Raw genomic sequence first — 13,984 nt, 5'->3', positions numbered from 1 at the left:
ACACACGGAAGTGCCAAAACACTCAAGTCAGAGCAACTGGAGTCACACAGCCCTAACCAAGACATCAATCTGTTCTATACCAGGCTGCAACTGAAATGAGAGCAAGCACACTGAGAACAGCCTTAATCTCAAATACCTACTGTTACACCATTGTAGGATACAATTTCTCATCACTGAGAGCCCAGCAAACAGTTGCAGGTGTCAAGACAGACTGAGTTGCCCAGTTCTTAAAAGTATGAAACAGCAGCATTGCTTACTAAGTTGGATTTGTAATAATTTGCCATAAAAAAATAAGGGGATACATACTGTATTTATGTGAGGTGGGTCAATTCATGTATCATCTAAGCAAAACAGGAGCCTATGTTATTTCTATCATTAGTTATAATTAGAGAACTCTAATCAACCCCCTGCCTGCCCCAGTGCTCAAAAGTGTTTGAATCTGCAATTTTACCTGTGTTCTTCATTAAATAAGAGGAAAAAAAGGAAGAGAAAGTCATTCATGAAATTCCCATCCATAACAAGATTTTTTATTTTTGAAGGTTTTTTATTTTAGAAGCTTTTGCATTCAGCATGTACATCTTCTAAACAGGAATGTTTTAAACAGGAATAGTTTTCCTCCTTTACTATCTCCAATAACAATTCACAGTATGCATAAATTGATATAATCCCTAATAAAGATATTTCTCAGTCCCCTTCAACAATAATTACAGGATTTTGGTGCTGAGAGAGAAGAAACGCAGATCTTTACCTTCTCTCAATAAGACAACTGCAGGGGGTATTCATTGCATACACTTTCTGGTGCAGAAGGGCAAAATTACTCAAAAAGCTTCAGCATCTTGAGTCTCAACTATTTCCAACAGATGGTGCTGATGACATAATTACTAATGATTAAATTTCAACTTTTATTAGTGAAGGATTTTTAAAGGCATGGGTAAGTAGAGTCAAGCCCAGACTGATCTCTTCAGTGGAGTCACCCTGACTACATGACACCAAGTTTTACTTCCACCTATTCAACAGGTTGCTTTTTGCATTTCCACTAGGTTTCACAGAAACACTGGGCAAGACCCTGTTCCCATTTATGTTGCTGAAGACTAGAATCAGTGATCCACCTCCTTACAGGGGTCATTGATTTCAGAAGAGGCTAGATTTAATAGGTTCATAGATACAGAGGGACAATTAATCTTTTTTTTTTTTATGGTCACATCACTGCCTAAAGCGATACCATCCATATGGGCTATAACATGAACAAAGACTTGATTTGAGCTAAATGTTTCACACTTACAACCAAACACCTGCTGTTAACAGAGAACCAAGGAGATCGTGCTGCCTCCACCTGGCACTTCTACACACATAGGAAATCAGTCTAAGAGACTCACACAGCTGATCTCAGAAGCCTACCTGCACAACTGCAGGTTCTGCTTTGAGACACCATGTTTCTGCTGATTGCTGGGATGATGAGTCTGTGGCAAAACCTGCTGGTCAAACATCTGAGGGGAATATCCTTGTTTTCCCCAGAAGCCCAGCACCACTTACTGAGAATTTTGTTTCAGACACAGCTAATTACCTATGCTTTAAAGAACCAGTGAGATTTAATAGTTCCTCTCTCCCTTCCCTCCCCTCCCCCTCCCACCCATCCTCCCATCCCCCCATTAAATTTGTAAGTCTCCTAGAACCTAGAATATAATAGGCAGAAGCTCCAAAGCAGAACATGTTTGGCTTTCCTGATAAATAGCTACACGTCAAACACATAGCCCCAGAATAAATAAATAAATAAAAGCTCTAAAATATCCCAAGTATGTGCTGTGCTCAAGCATTAATCAAGCCAGAGCATAATGGGTACTTGAATCTCAGGGGTTTCAATGTTTCTGAAGCATGCAAGCAAGAACCTTTCCTGAGAGGCTTTCTAAACTGGAATCAGAAAGTGCAGCGTTCATCAACTCAGACAAACCTGTCTTAGTTTTATCAGAATTTCAGCATCCCGTTTCCTAGAAAGAAGCTGTGAGATAGCATAACACCAAATCCAGCATGTGCTGTTCCCACCATACAGTGTGACACATTGAGTGCAGTCAGGTGAACTACAGGAGCAAAAGAGCAATAAAGATAGGAATCAGTTACAACCTGTTTGTTCAGCTTATCTGGAATAAGGTGTTTGGTAACTCTCATAGATACACACACTCAGAAAAATAATTATCCCAGAACTCAGCTACTATTGTCAACGTAAGCCCAATTGGTGAACCAGACAAAGAGACAAACCAACAGCTCTTAGAGTTGCAGTGATACCAGCCCTCTTACAAGCCCATTACTCATGTGGTCCAGGATCCAGGCATTCCCCCCTGGAACCCAGGGAGTTCACAGCCTGACCCATCACTCATCAGCAGTCCATGCCTGCAGGGCTGGGCCTCAGACACTGAGCAGAGCAGCTGTACAGGATGAAATAGCAAACTAGCTGGAAAACTGTTAAAAGTGCTTCTTGTGCACCATACCTACTTGGCACAAGGTTAAAAAGGACACATGCACCAAATACAGCCAAATGAGTTTTTGTAACAGGAAAATCAAAGTCACTTTAGTTCAGCCCAACATACTAAAGGATACATTAACACTCTAGTGCTCTCAGATAAGGACAGAAGTACAAAAGCACTGCATGTACAGGTTAAGAAAAAAAAAAAAAGTACAACTCAGGCTCAAAAACTGGTAAGGTATTGAATTTACTATAGTTCTTCCTACATTTTCTACCTCCCAGCAACCCATGGAATCTGTCCCACACTATGTGAATTCTGATCTCCTAGACAGTTCATGGACATCTTTCCATGCCTGAGACATCGCTTCCCAGAGTGCAAAGTCCTTCTGCCTCGCTAGGTGGGACAACACCGCTATTGCATACTGGGTGGCATAGGGATAACCAGAGCTTCGGAACTCTGGGTCATGTTTTCCAGTAACATACTCTTCTCCATCACCATCCATAGATGCCTCTGCCCATTCATCTGCACTAACAGCCTGGCTCATCCCCAAAGCTGCCTGTGTAGCCATCTGTACAGATTGATGGGTCTGATGGAATTGCTGAAGCAGTCACCTTGTACACCAAAGGCCTCTTACATGCAATGTTGCAGTTCTAAGAGGTGTAGAGAGCCTACCGTTAGCAAAAAGCATGTTAACTTGTAGTGGTTTCCCATACCAGCATTTTCCAGCAGGATTAGGAATAAAAACAATTAAACATCATCACAGAATTTCAAGAACATATAATCTACCTGCAAATTAAAACTAAGGAAAGAGTTAAAAACGCCTCTAAGGATACCTTACACTGTTGTGTGGGCATGTTTTTCATTGCTGTCAAGCAACAGTCAAACACATTTTATGCTGGCTGTGTCAACACTCTTCTGGGAACTTCATTTAGCAGTGAGACTACAGGTAATTCAGACACAGTGATGCACTCCACTAGTTTCTCAAACACTTCATTGAACAAGGACAGCTTAACACAGTAGTTCTCACAGCAGCCAGATGAAAGACACCAATTTTCCTGTAGTCTTCATTGTGTATCTTGGTATCTCCTTCATCAACAAGACTCACCCTTTCAGAGTCTGCTGTATTCACTGCTATCCCAGATCTATTATCTCACTTAGATAAAACTGCATGTTATTTGCTCAGCTTTAGCCAGAGCTGTGGCTCTTCCTCAACACCATCAAAAGACTGTTTCATTTCATGGGAAAAATATCTCAGGTACCAAGTACAAATGGCTGTGTTCAGAAGCCAGCTCCCCGAGGAAACGCTGAGCATGCACAAATGCACGACCTGTTTTTCTAACAGCAGCTGGCGGAACCTGAAACACCAGGTAGAGAAAAATATGTTTTAACATTGACCATCTCTATCAAATGTTTCCCACTGCAGGAAATAGAAAGCATTCGCTCTGCAAAGTTACACAGGAAAAAAATGGAAGAAGCATTTAGTTGCTTCCTAAGAAATAAGGCTAACTTGCAAAGTACAGCTGTGTACAGTCATACCTGCAGAGTCTCTCAGACAGCCCACACTTAACCAGCTTGTAACCCCTCACCAGTTTCAGCTAGCTCTAGCAGAGGAACAGAAAGCCATCTCCTAAACTCTTAACAAAAACAGCTGGTCAAATAGCAGAGATATTAAAAATATTCTTACTGATTAAAGAAAGAAAATACAACAAAAGCCTACCTGCGGTATTTGAGGGTTCACACAAGGAAGACCTTGTGGAGGCACGGTTGAAAATATTTACCTAGCTGAGGCACATGAGAGGACCAATTTCAGGGAAATTTTCTCTCCTGTGGAGAGCCTCCGAGATCTATTAAGTGTTAAGTTCTTGCTATAACTGCAGGAGTTAAGTTAAAAATCTGATCATTCATGTATTACAGATTGAAAATGAGGATTTTTGGAAAACATGATGACTTTCCCCATGGTAGGGAAAAAGTCACTTATACCTCTTCTGCTCACCACCTTACCTCCAGCCCATCAGGCAAAGTACCTTCACATGTGGACTCTGCCTATGGGTGAGGCAGCTTTTACAGAATAATTTAGGAGTCCTGCTCCTTGACAAAAAAAAAAAAAAAAAAAAAAAAGTATGTCCTGAAACTGCTGCCTTTTCACTGGAGGTATCTAATGCATAGGACTAAGGACCTAATCAGCAGAGGTATCTATTACAAACTTTCTTTTCCTGTAACCCAGAACAGGAGATACTAGTCCTGTGAGCACCTGCTCTGTGCTGCTGGAATTGTCTCTTGCTACTGCAAATGTAAACACACCATGGCCTGCAGCAGTCTCCAGCTCACCACCAACTCCCACCATCCTCCAGGTCACCTATCTCCTTGTAAGCTGCTCCTCTCGTCTCCTTCATTGTGCCATTTTCTCTCCCCAGCACCTACACAGTCCTGCCCAGATGTAACCTGTAGCCATTTCCAGATGACAGACATTGCCTTGGGTTGTGTTATTTCCACAGAGTGCATCACTGTTGGCATTGTCTCCTGAGACAGAAGCTTGGAGCTCCACCTTGCTCAGCCTCTTCTCACTACATCCTCAGACAGAGTACACAGCTCAGCCTACCCAGCCTCACTGGCTTGTCAAATGCTTGTGGTTCTGTTGAAACCAAGCCCAGCTCTCCCATAGTTATTTGTCATCTCTGGATCATGTCCCCAGATTTAGCCACAGCAGCCTTCACTACCTTTGCACCAGGAAAGTCTGTGCCAGGGCAGAGCTGCCAGGAGCAGCACGCACATACCAGCGATGAGCTGAGGGTGATCCTCGTGTGAGGAGTGCCCTCGCTGATTGGCGCAATCCCACAGCACCTGAACAGTGCAGGCAGAGCTGGGTGCGGGTAAATGCATTTGTTGATAGTCCTAGATAGGGCAAGGAGATGAATGAAGTCCAGGGTCAGTCCAGCGAATACAGTCAGGATCAAAAGGAGATGGGCCTAGAGACAGGACTGGAAACAAGACTACTATGTGGTTTCAAGCCCACTCAGGAGACAGGGCAAAAGAGAGAACTGGAGATAAGCAACCACTTACATCTTAGGTCCATCCAGGAAACAAGCTACCTACAGTATAGCTCCAAGGTCTATCTAACAGAGGCACCCCTGTTACTTCACTCAGGCAAGGACAGAAGGACAGGGCCTGAGTTTAAGTGTGGCTCCTGGAGCCATGGGCAGACAGGTGGCTGGGAGGCCCAGGTGAGGCTGGTCAGAGCAATCATGCCTTTTAGCATTCAGGGTGGCCCTGATGTTGGCCTCTGTCCTGGGCTGGGGGTAATGCTGCTTTCCCTCATTTCCTACCTGACTGCTGCACACAGTTCTCTGCACTGCTAAAAGCTGCTTCTGCCCAACCACGTGGGGACGCCAAGAAACCTAGGAGGGTGTCTGAGCAGCAGCATCTAGCTATGCTGCCACCCCAGTCTACAGAGCTAAGATTGTATCTGTCTAATCCACTCCTAAAGTGGCAGATAAATCTTGTTTTCAGAAATTAAGCCTGAGGAAGAAACCAGCTCTTTAAATAGAAGTTAACCCCAAAGCCCTAACCCTGTCCCAAGGTTTTAATTTGCATGCCTCAAATAAAAACTGTATGTGGTTTTGTGTTTTAGCAAGCTAGATCTCAAACATTACTTGTTTTTGCACTTGCAACCAAAGACCACAGCAAGCAACGAAGAAAACTTCCCAAAAGGCTCGTGGCTAGCCTACTGTGTGCAGAGGCAGGCATCAAAATGTTACAAGGCAGAGTTTTGGGGAGTTGGAGCTTGGAACTAGGGTAACAGATCAGCCACTTCTAGCAAAACTAAGGCTTGTTGGAGGAGGCCTAGGAGAGCTTTCTGAAAGTGCTCACCATACAAGTAGGCAGTAACATGAGGACAACTTGAGTTCCTTGGGGGAAAGTCTATGTCCTGAGCCTCAGAGACTTCAGCAGGAGGCTTCATACTCCCAGAGTGTAACCAGCAACAGAAGGAAATTGACTGTGAAAACTGCTGAAAATTAGAGAGAAACTGCTTGAGAAGTATTGACAGAATAAGTGATTTTCTTTAAAAAAAAAAAAAAAACACTGCAGATAGGATTGCTCTGAAAAGGCGCAAATTTTAATATGTATGTATAATGTGATAATATCTTATAGTGCACCATGTCTAGGATATATTGATCAGTACAAAGAATCAACAGAAGCAGTGTTCACAACCTATGCTGTAGTTCTTACTTATGTGGTACATGTATTTACTTCAGCCTTATTTAGACAGATTTCAAATTACATCCCTAAGTAGATCATGACCAGGTTCCTGAAAGGGGTTGTGTGGGTAACATTGCACCCACAAATCAAGATCCACTTCCTGCAAAGAAGCCATTTTGTCCTTCCTGTTAGGAGTGCAGGAGTCATTTTACAAGGATCAACGGTAATTGCTACAAGGCTTAGTGGAGTTTATATAGAAACTCTCCAATTGTCTATCATGAACTGTCAGATATATGACAGCGTAAAACAGAAGGAATCATAAAAATAACTCTAGTGCAGCTTCTAAATATAAAACTCAAAATAATGTTTGTGAATGTTTTTAAAAACACTCAAAATGACAAGGTCACTGTTGAAGCTACAGAAGTGTTCTATATTTGCTAGTGTAGATTACAGCAAATCTAATAGTATTATTTTCCAGTAGGTAAATCTTGGTGGGAAAACCAGTTTTGTGTATTGTGAACAGCACACTAGCTCTTTTTTGCATTGGAAAGTGATTAAAAAATGATTAAAAAATTGACTGAGAGGTTCCCCACCCCCCACCCCCATATGACCACTGATGCTTCAGCAATTATTGAAGGGGGAAATGCTCCATTATCTATTCAGTAATTTTCAAGATGACAACAAACCGAATGCTTTGAACTTTGGCAATGCACCATCATTTGCCATTGGTAATACTAGCCTTAACTTCATGGAATACTGCTCTTGTATATGGATTAATAAAAAATTAAAATGGTGTTGCTTCCAGCTAAATGCCTAGGTCCAAGGCTGCAAATTACAGCAGAGAAAGCTATAAATAGATGAGAATTTCACCTTAGAAGTCATATAAGAGAGGTCTTAATTTTTTCATTAGCAAGAAAAGCTGAAACCTTTAGAGTTGAACATTTCATTTCATTAAACCTGAAAAAAAAAAAAAAAAAAGATGTTGAAGAATATACTCTAAGTCAGGAATACAGATATGTATACAAGGTCAGGATTATCCAAGGATTAAAGCTGTAAATGAAATGGAGGTTATAGAAAGTACATTTTAGAGATTAAAGTTTTAACTTCCACAAAGCACAGAAAAAATGTTCAATGTTACGATCTTCGAATTAAAAGTGAATGTATGAACAGTCAAATTTATCAAGATGCAATAAGAAAATGGTAGGGTAGAAAGGTTAATGAAGAATTATCTGGTTATAAATGTAGATAATGTAAAAAGTACATTGGAGAACAGTAAAAGAAAATAGATATTTCAGCTAGTGATATACTTTGATTTTAAAGTAGCAGATTTCATTAAACAAACTTAACCTGTTTCAGTCACTTTCCCTATGGAAAAGAAATGTTGACTTTTCAGGGAATCCTGGGAATTACTGAATGACTGAAACTTGACAAGTAACTGATTATGAATCATTTGTCTGGAGATTTTTAGTGAAAGATTCAGCACAGATCTCATGCCTGAGTAGTCTTATATTAAGACTACGAGCCTGTCTTCAAATACTGTTCCTCCTAAATTTGTTAAAACTTGTGGAACTTATCATTTTCTTAAATGCAGTAGTAGAAAGAACATTTTCTTGTGTAAGTAGATTTCAACAGACTGCAGAAAACTGCTAAACATAGATTTTACTAGCACTGGGCTTAAGGTTAAACTAGAAGTTAAAAAATATGAAAAAAAAAGATCTGATTCAAAACAGCCAAGATGTATAAAAATATAAAGCAATACTCTGAATAATAATAATGATGAAATAGAGTTGTATATTTGAAGATATACACTGGAGGGAAAAATAAATGTTGCAGTGCTCTTTCCCTAAGACATTCCTTCAAGCTGAGAACTTTCCTTTGTTTTTCATGCGGTTTCTTACTTTCATCCAAGAAAGACAGATGAACTAACCAAGTGCCAGAGCTAGCAATGCTGTTGTAGCACTCCTGGACATACAGAATGGCCTGGACAAGCCCACATAAGAAAGCAAAGGTGAAGAGGAAGGGAATTTCAGGTAAGAAATACTGGAGGGCAGAGTGGTGACTGTTGGCACGTGCTTTTCCTACACATTTCCATTTACTTCAAAGTCCTCTCTGGAATGCTACTTGCAACAATTTCCCTAAGAAGCCATTTTCTGTGCCAAGGAAATACCACTGACCATTACTCATTTTAGGAAAAATAATCTGCCTTTTTACAGAGGAGCTATAAAAATAAGTACAATTAAAAGAAAAAATAAGCAGCCATGGATCATGTCTGACACAGAGCCCTAATCTGTCTCAGTCACCTGATTTTTTAGCCATCTCCCACTTCCAGCTGTTCCTCGCCATGACATTTCTGACTCTCGGCTGGTGGCACCAGGAGCCAGTGCTGTCCTTGACAGTGCACCAGTGCCAGGAGGTGCTCCAAGCATGGAGCTGGACAAAGACTGGCTGGATTAGTGACTGCACTGTTCCTCTGCTGGGCTCAGCGCACCAGCCTGGCCATAGCACAGCTGCTATGGGTGGCAGGGTCTGCCTGGCTCATCGCCCCATCTGTGGGGAGAGCCTGCTGCAGAGTAGGGTCAGGACCGTACATTGCCTGGCATGGGCTTAGCCAGGCAAGGTGGGATTTGTGGCCATTGGGAAGAGATGGGCTGCAGAAGTTTTAATTTTGGATTAAGGGAGACCTTTGCCACCACCAGTTAGCCCCATGCTCCAAGTTGCTCCTGCATTAGTGAGTGTTTGGGCTGCCTGGCTAATTGTGGCATGCGAACGGCAGGCTGCACAGATGTCAGATGTCACGCTCTATCTGATGAAGAGGTCTCTGCCTCAGGCTGTTTATATATGACCTACCAGAATTTCCTGCTGCATGATGAAATAATTAGGGGGCCCTCATGCAGGGAATAATGTTGTGAGTAGGTTGCAAAGGCATTACACATACAAAAAGAAAATCCTAAGCATTTTCCTTATCTGTGATATAATCTTCCAAGACGCCTTATATACATTCAACTTGTTTGTATTATTTCTTTTAAAGTTCTTCATACAGATGCTAAATGAAGGCTTCAGAAAGTTTAGCAGCATGCTTTCCTTTATGCTCAAATTACATAGTGGGAATAGTGGCATAAGCAAACAGGAAAAAAGGGAGATTTATTTGTTTGTTTTAAATCAAGATTGTCTTTTGCCTCTTAAGGCAGCGAACTCTAAACTGTGGATAGTTTAGTAGAAGTTGATCTTGTCATCAAAAAGAATCTCATTTTTGTGGCTCTTCTTTTTTTCTAATCAGTTTTAATTTGTAACTTTTTTTATACATACAGAGACTGTCCATATGCCCACAGACACACCATGTCCTGATTGATCTCACCCCTCTCCTCTCCCAGCCCAGTACACTGGAAAGCTGGTTAGAGCATGCTCTTGATTTCAGTCTGGAACAGTTTAGCCATGACTATCAAACTTTCAGGTGAAACATAGAAACATGAGGTAAGAATCTGACCTCATATGTCCTGATGTCCTGAATATGTCCAAGCAGCTGAACCAGGTTGAATTGAGCTTCTGGCTGGCAGCAGTGGATAAGCTGGTCCAGGCAGGAGCACAGAGGGAAGCAATGTCCAGAAACAGCCTCCCAGTGGAGACTGGCCAAGCTGATCACTTGTGCTGGGGCTGTGGCCAGAGCACCCAGCCCCTGCCCCTACAGCCCCAAGGACAGTGCACAAGAAGGTTGCAGGCAGCAAGTGCGGCTGCAGGCACACTGAGCCCTCCAAGAAACTCCTTGGTGTTTTGCAAACTGAGTTTCAATAAGGTGGCAAATCTGAGATGAGAGATGGAAACCATCTTACAGGAATGACCTTGTTGCACCTTGTGCATTGCAGAGCTGCTTTCCGAGGCCGTACAATAAGCAGAGTTAGAGAGAAATGGGACTTTTCAGTCTGGAGGACAGAGAGCTCAGGATGGTCTTACCATGTATATAAATACCTGGTGGGAGTGAATGACAAAGAAAGAGCCTGACCCTTCTCAAAGCTGCCTAGTGACAGAACAAGTGGCAATGGGCACCAACAGAAATATGGGAGGCTCCATCTGGGCATAAGGAAACACTTTTCCACAGTGAAGGTGGTCAAATACTGGCAGAGATTGCACAGAGAGGTTGTGGAATCTCCACCTGTGCAGATACTCAGAACTGCACTGCATGTGGTCCTGGGCGTGAGCCCGCTTGAGCAGCAGGGTAGTACTGAATAATCTCCAGAGGTCCCGGTGAACTGTAGGTATTCGGTGATTCTATGATTCTGTGAAAATCATAGTAAGATTGTTGGCTCAGAAAATACTGTGAAGTGCCTAGAAGGTCTTCCTGGAAGCCTATTTAATTTGCACTTATTCTAATAACTATTTACAGTGCAGTGAAGAATGCTACACTAAATTCTTTCAGTGGGAGACAAAGTGACAGTTCTTACCCTTCCCTTCTTACTGCTCATGTAACTACATGGACCACTGTCAGCCTCAGGACATCCCCTCTGTCTTTCTTAGAACAATTACCTGCTTGGATAGATACTTTGTTTAGAAATGTATTTTTTTTTCTCTTTTTTCCCGTTTCCAAAGCACGTTATTATTGTTCTACTAAGGGAGTCTTAGAAATGGTATTTGCATTGGTTTTGAGAAGACAAAAATATTAGATTAACCCTGCAGTTCAGATTAAGAAAATAAACATATATATATACATAATTTGCTGCATAATTCATAGCCTGGTAGCCTGGATTTTGACTGTTTTATTGCTCGTCCAGAAGGAACGTGAATTAGTCATAAACATGTCATTAAAAAAACAGAAATCTTTCTAGACGGTTACTCAAAATGGGGGTATTTTCACAGAAATGCAGTAGTAACAGAAGACAAATGAATTTCAAAGTTTTTTCTAAAATCCTCTTATGAATTGTAAAATAATTTTGGTTGGAAGAAACCTTAGAAGGCACTCTGGCAACCCTTACTCAAAGCAGGGAAACTTTGAGAGTAGATCAGGTTTCAGTGTCTCCAAGGATGGCGGCAGATGAAGGCAAGCCAACCCCCCACATCATTTACCTTTGCTTCTTAGTCTTTCCAACAAAGCTAGTATCTGAACCCCTGCAGTCTATGTTTATGCAGAATGGCAGTAACAACATCAACAACAGAGGTAAATGCACATTCCCATTAGTAACTGTGTATTAGCTGCTAACCAACCAGACCCTATTTGAGGGAATCAGTGGGTATGAGTCCAATAATATTTTAATTTCTCAGCAAGGTGCAGTATAAAATGGGTAGTTTTGGATCAGATCACTACACTTTTTTTTTTTTTCTGGCATCTTGACTTCCCATTAACTCCTCTTTTTAACTTTGATGCATCATGACACACCCCAGTGTTGAACAGACTGGGCTGAACCATACTAATTTATTTACTTCTTACATAGTCTTATAGTCTCAAATAATGCACCCAGACATACTAAAATACATTTCAAAGGATGAACTCCACAGATCTGCCAAAGTATTCCAACAGCTGCCATAAGTTTGCCTCATTTCAAGACTTCATGCAGAGCAAGTGACCTCAAATGATCAAAAATAGGATAATAGGTGAACACAATGTTAAAAAGAAGAGTTTACAGTATGGTGGCCATATATATTTTCATGGTTAGGAAAGCTTGACCATCACTTTTGTTAAAGCACAACGTGGAAAAGAGATCCACGTTTCCTAGATATGAAAAAATATATGTCATTGTTCTACAGATGTGGAATATAAATCCATTTCTAAACTGTTATTGCAGTCTTTCTTAGCAGTCTTTCTTTCTATTTCTAAATTATCTCAGCAGTCTTTCTTTCCATTTCTAAATGGATCCTGTCTTTCACCAACTGAAAGTTCAAGCACAATAAACTTATATTTCTTCTGGTGCATGTTGTACGTACACGTTTCAATTCAAATTATTTCCGAAGTTAGGTTTGTACATAACACTATGTACAGTACTACTAAGAAAGCCTGGAATAAAATTTAACATTTTCTTGATCTTAGTCCTCCATTTGGCTCACTATTTGATAGCTTTTCTAGCTATATCAAAAAGATACAGAATAATTTGTTCACTACCATTAAAAGCATATAAATATTCAGCATGAGTTAAGTCATTGGGTGGAGAGAACAGCTGATAGGATAGGGGTGCATCTCACATCAGTAGCAGCAGTATTCTGCCCTCCTGAATAAGACAGAATGGTATTCCAGTGTGCTGATATCACAAAGAAACCACTGCCAGCTCAATTTAATCTTCTTATTCTCTGTGTACTAGTGCACCTTTGGGAAAAAAAATAAAATAAAAAATTCTCTTGCTCATGTACTTGAAGACTACAACCATAACAGATATGAAGCCAACTATCATCAAGGCCACTACCCGTTTGACCCTTTGACAGCAGACACTCCTTTCTGCAAGGGAAAATCAGCAATGATATATGATGAGGGAAGGGACTGCCTTCCTCAAGGACCAATTTAGCACAGCAGGGGAAAAGTAGCTAAGGCAATATGCATCTCAAAGCAGTAGAAAAATTAAAGGCAGAAATAGGAAGAGTGGGTTTGGAAGGCAATGTAAGGGAGGAAAGTAGCAGTAGTAACCACAGGAAGAACAACTACAATAAAGACAGTGGATACAGAAGAGCAAATGGATTCGAGTTAAAAAAAAAAAAAAAAAAAAAGAGAGAGAGAGAGATTGAGAGAGGAAAAAGCACCTAACAGAAGAGCTAAGGACATGATTAGATGAAGAACATAAACTGAGTGGCAAGGGAAAGCCAGCTTGTCTCCATACACTGACAGATGGTTTTTCGACGGTTAGTGCAAGTAAGAGAATCTTCCTATTTTTCACGCTAAGTAGGGGTCAGGACCCCACTCTCTTAACAGACCCTGCAAGAGTTCAGTCTGTCGTTTCTCAGCTTGGAGGTGAGGCCATCTAGCTCTGTAGGGGCTGTGGTAGTATGGAGAAGCCCCAGCTGGACCCCACTAGCCAGCCAAGGCTGTTGCAGTGGGCTAGCCCTGGCTGTACAGAGCATCATGCATGGTGTTGACTTCCAAAAGGGATGAAATGCAGCCTTCCTCAAGAACCATTCCTTTCTGGCTGTGTTGAACAGATACTCAGGCAAGCTGTTTACTGCTAGTGGGGACAGGGCTGCAGGAACTGCAGTCCCAGCAGTGTCCAGACATCCTTGAGCATCTCCGTTAACAGAGAGATTACATGAAACTAGCTGAAAAGTTCTTTCAGACTTTTCTCCTACCTCCCTAGATTACCTCCTTACCCCAGGATGCCAGTCCTGGATTACCTCCTTACCCCAGGATACTAATCATACAA

At 41.5% G+C, this 13,984-nt stretch overlaps 1 long non-coding RNA gene across 1 annotated transcript; it reads right to left on the bottom strand.

Annotated features, from left to right (window-relative positions):
- Positions 1 to 2,521: 2,521 nt before the first annotated feature.
- Positions 2,522 to 4,456, bottom strand: LOC137860539 (uncharacterized). Its single transcript, XR_011098983.1, has 2 exons — positions 4,177 to 4,456; positions 2,522 to 3,814 (listed from the first exon to the last, which is right to left on the bottom strand). It is a non-coding gene; the product is annotated as an uncharacterized lncRNA (long non-coding RNA).
- Between the last annotated feature and the right edge of the window lie 9,528 nt (positions 4,457 to 13,984).

Source organism: Anas acuta, chromosome 8, assembly GCF_963932015.1.
Source record: "Anas acuta chromosome 8, bAnaAcu1.1, whole genome shotgun sequence".
Classification (NCBI taxonomy): domain Eukaryota; kingdom Metazoa; phylum Chordata; class Aves; order Anseriformes; family Anatidae; genus Anas; species Anas acuta.
The sequence above is the reverse complement of the archived record's forward strand: the minus strand, read 5'-3'. Positions and strand labels throughout refer to the sequence as shown.